The sequence below is a fragment of the Elephantulus edwardii genome, unplaced genomic scaffold (genome assembly GCF_000299155.1).
Source record: "Elephantulus edwardii isolate Elephantulus edwardi_28Jun2011 unplaced genomic scaffold, EleEdw1.0 scaffold00054, whole genome shotgun sequence".
NCBI lineage: Eukaryota > Metazoa > Chordata > Mammalia > Macroscelidea > Macroscelididae > Elephantulus > Elephantulus edwardii.
Genome location: NW_006399804.1, coordinates 14,966,075 through 14,970,873, shown reverse-complemented (window position 1 = coordinate 14,970,873; position 4,799 = coordinate 14,966,075).

Here is a 4,799-nt window from a genome sequence, read left to right as displayed (position 1 = left end):
ACACTCTTCTCCAGCACCACAGCTCAAAGGCATCAGTTCTCCGTCTATCCTCCCTGGTCATTGTTCAACTCTCTGATGCATAACAAGTGATTGCAAAGGCCTGTATCAGACGCACCTTAGTCTCCAGAGAGACACCATTGCTTTTCAGTATTTAGGAAAGGTCCCTAACAGCAGACTTTCATACATGTATAATCCTACAATGTTTGCTCATTTACAATAAGAATATAATGGAAGCAAAAGAGGGGCAAATATCTAAGTCTGCCTGGAGTTCAGGAAGATTTCTACACAGAACCTCCCATTCAAATACTTTCTGGGCAGAAGGTGTGTACTTTTACAGAGGCTCAACCTCTGTGCTATCACAAGCATCATTCACTATGTAAACTTGGCCACCACTAAAGATAAGTTTCTTTGAAAGCTCAGATATAGTTCCATGTATTCATCTAGACTCTCTTTTCTCAGGTTGCCTCGCCTTCTCCACTCCAGTGACCTTTAGCAAAACAATCATGGGCAGGGCCCATCTCACCCACCAAAAGAAAACGAAGCTCAATGTCCACTGTGTCACTTGGTTGGCTCACTGCTCTGATTCACTCAGGCTGTAACTCCAAGTAAGTGACCAATCATCATCATTGTCCCAGGACTGGGGATTTTTCAGGATGCAGGACTTACAGGTATACAACCAGGACATTGCTTACACTAAGTCCACTGGACAAGGTTGTGTTCTGGTGACTTTTAAGCACACGCTGGCTTTCTGTAAAGAAGTTTCTACTCAGGATTTTAGAAAGCAATGAGCTCAAATGGCTGCTAATCAAGTCAGGGTCTTGGCTACAAGAAGACAAAATAATAATCCCATCTACCCTCCGTTGGCCTCCGTTTTGGCCCTCTTCTACCATCTTTAATTATACCCAAAGGGAATAAATAAAACTCCTCCAAATTCTCTTCCAACTTAATTCTAAATCTAACCAGACCTTATTTAAACCTCTCAAACAACAACTATTAAAATGAAGTAACAGACAGGCCCTTAGGCTGAGAATTAAAGACGAAAGGAGCAAGCATTCCCTGTTACTGCTGGGTAATCTGGATCAAAGGGCCATGGGACGACACAATAGCAGGTGGCTTAGGGAGATTGGACCAGGAACGGTTCCTTTTGTGAAGTCCTTTCAAATTGTCTCCTGTTTTAAATTAAATATGAAATAGCTATTCCTGTAAAGCCTGTTGTTCTAAGTGTTTTGAAAGTAAATCATTAGCCTCACTTATAGCCTTTGTGGGAGTGAAAATTTTCTTTAACATGAAGATAACTCTAAATAGAAAATGTTAGAGCCCTGGTCAAGAGTGATATCTTCGTGATCTACCTCTGCTATCACAGAAATACCACAAGTGCTTTCAACAGCAAAATTTTATCATCGCCTCATTCATGAGGGTAGTTGTTTTTGTTGTTGTTGTATGTGCCATCGAGTCGCCTGCCACTCATAGTGACCCTATGTACAACAGCCCTAAACCCTGCTCTATCCCTTGCCAATCTTATTGTCTCTGACACACCTATCCTCATTACTCCAATGATGGAATCAATCCATCTCATCAAGTGTCTTCCTCTCCTGCGCTGTCCCTCCATCCTTCCAAGCATGACGTCCCTCTCCAAGGACTGATCTTGCCTTGCTTCACGTCCAAATTATGTCAGATAAAGCTTCAGAATACTTGCCTCCAAGAGGCAGCCTTGCTTCACCCTCTCCAGGATGAACTTATTTTTTCTTCTAGCAGTCCATGTATATTCAATACTCTTCTCCAGCACCACAGCTCCAAGGCATCAATTTGCCTTCTATCATCTTTAGTCGTTGTCAGCTTTCTGATGCATAGCAAGTAATTGCAAAGACCATGGCCTGTATAAGGCACACCTTAGTCTCCAGAATGACACCATTGCTCTTCAGTACCTTGGAGAGGTATCTCACAACAGACTTTCCCAATGCAATTCATCTTTTAATTTCCTGGCTGCTGGTAACAAGACTGTTGATTGTAGAGCCAAGCAAACTGAAGCTGTCAACAATCTCAATCTCTTCATCATCCATTATGATGCTGCCAGACAGCCCAGTGGTGAGAACCTTCATTTTCTTGATATTGAGCATGAATCCATACTGCTGGCTAAAGTCCTTGACCCTCTATAGCAAGTGCTTCAGGTTCTTCTCAGTTTCAGCAAGCAGGGTTGTGTCATCTGCATAACGCAGGTTATTGATGAGTTTTCCTCCAATCCTGATGCCACATTTCTCCTCAGACCAGCCTCCTGAATAATCTGTTCCACATATTGATTGAAAAGTTATGGAGATAAGACACATCCCTGGTGTACACCCTTCCCAGTTTTGAACCATGCAGTGTCTCCTTGTTCTGTTCTGACAACTACCTCCTTATCCAAGTATAGATTCCGCATAAACACAATCAAGTGTTCTGGGATTCCTATTCATCTCAGAGTCAGCCACAGTTTCTTGTGATCCACATAGTCAAATGCCTTTGCTTAGTCAGTGAAACACAGAGAGACATTCCTCTGGTACTCTTTGCTTTCAGCCAAGATTCATCTGACATTAGTTACAATATGCCTAGTGCCACAGCCTCTTCTAAATCCAGACTGCACTTCAGGCAGTTCTCTGTGGATGTGCTGTTCCAGTCATTTTTGGATAATCTTCAGCAGAATCTTGTTTGCATGTGATATCAATGATACAAGTGCAAATTCAGGCTCCCAGCTCAGAAGAAGGGCTTTCTGTCTGTGTCAATTCTGAAGGAAGATCTTTTCAACATCTGAAGAATCAGTGCTCCTTAGAGAGCTGCACATATCTGGAGCTCTGATGATTTCACTGCAGGGACCCCAAGTCCAGGGGATGTGCTCTGTTTCTTAGTTTCCTTTCTTGGCAGTAGTCAGTCCCTCTTTTCCCACCTCTCTCTTTTTTTATCTTGTGTAAGATATAAGATTATACAGACCACACCCCAGGAAACTCCCCTGATCAAGGTGTGGACCTGAATAAGGGGGTTATATCATACCTGAATCCCCTCACAACTTGTTGACTGGTCATACCAGATACATCATGGGGGATGATGACATTACTACATAACTGCCAAGCTTCTAAAATCATGCCCAACTATGTCAGCACATAATTGGAGAAACATAATTCAATCCATTACATGTGTGATTCATAATTTCAGTCATTAGCTATTCTAGTTAGAATAAGAGTGGTGGTGGTGGTATTGACAGGTGTAATCAAGTCAACTACAACTCATAGGGATCCTATGACTAACAGATCTGAACCTTGCCCCATCCTCATCGGATATGCTGGAACCCATTGTTACAGTGATTGTGTCAATCCACCTTGTGGAGGGTCTTCCTTTCTTTCTCTGACCCTCTATCTTTCCCAGCTTGATGTCTTAATTCAAGGATTAGTCCCTCCTGGCAACATGCTCAAAGCATGTGAGACAAAAATCTTACCATCTTTGCCTCAAAGGAGCACCCCACCTACTCTTCCTCTGTGACAGACTTGTTTGTTCTTTAGGCAGTCCATGGGATATTCAACACTCATATCTAACTCAATTCAAGGGCATTGATTCTTCTTCTGTCATCCTTATTTATTGTCCAACTCACAGATGCATAGGAATTAATTGAAAAGGCTATGACTCACATCAGGTGTAACAGTTTATAGTCCAACATTTCAGAATTAGGACTTGTGCTTGGATCCACAATCAACATGCTTGGCACCAGCAGCCAAGAAATCAAAGGACAAATTACACCAGGGACTGCTAATGTCAGGGGCCTCTCCAGAGTATTAAAGAGCAATGATGTCAGTCTGGAGACTAAGGTGCATCTGATTTAGGCCATGGTCTTTGTAATTATTTGCTATGCATCAGAGAGCTGAATAATGACTAGAGTTGACAAAAGAAGAATTGATGCCTTTGAGTTGTGGTGCTGGAGAAGAGTCTTGGACATATCATGGACTGTCAAGAGAACAAACAGATCTATCCTGGAAAGAGTGAAACCAAGCTGCTTCTTGGAGGTAAGAATTTTGAAGTTCCATCTCACATATTTTGGAAATGTTTCCAGGAGAGACTAGTCCTTGCAGAAGGCCATAATTCCTGGAAGGGTGGAGAGACAGTACAGGAGAGGAAGACCCTAGATGAAACGGATTGGCACAATAATCCAAAATGAAAATCCAAATGAACTTTGGGGTTATGGGTGTATGTGCATCAGAGTCAATAAGACTGGCCCAGGATAGAGCAAGATTCAGAGCTTTTGTTCATAGGGTCACTATGAGTCACAGACAAGTCAATGGCACATAAGAGCAACATTTGTTGTTAACGGCTATCAAGTCAACTCATGGTAACTCCACATACACCTAAACAAAACACTATCCTACCCCACATTCATGATCACTTGTGGATCAGCCTGTTTTTATCTTCACAGTTTTCACTGGCTGATTTTTCTGAAGTGGTGGTGGTGTTGTCATTATGTGCCATCGAGTTGCTTGCAACTCATAGCGACTCTATGTACAAAAGCTCTATACACTCTTCTATCCTGTGCCAACCTAGCCATCTCAAATGCACTTATTCCCACAGCTCCAGTCACAGAATCGATCCATCTCATCAAAGGTCTTCCTCTCCCTCGCTGCCCCTCCACTCTGCCAAACATGATGCCCCTCTCCAAGGACCAGTCCCTCCTTGCAACATGGCCAAAATATGTCAGATGAAGCTTCAGAATCCTTGACTCCAGGGAACACTCTGGCTTCACCCTCTCCAGGACAAACCTGTTTGTTCTCCTAGCAGTCCATGTT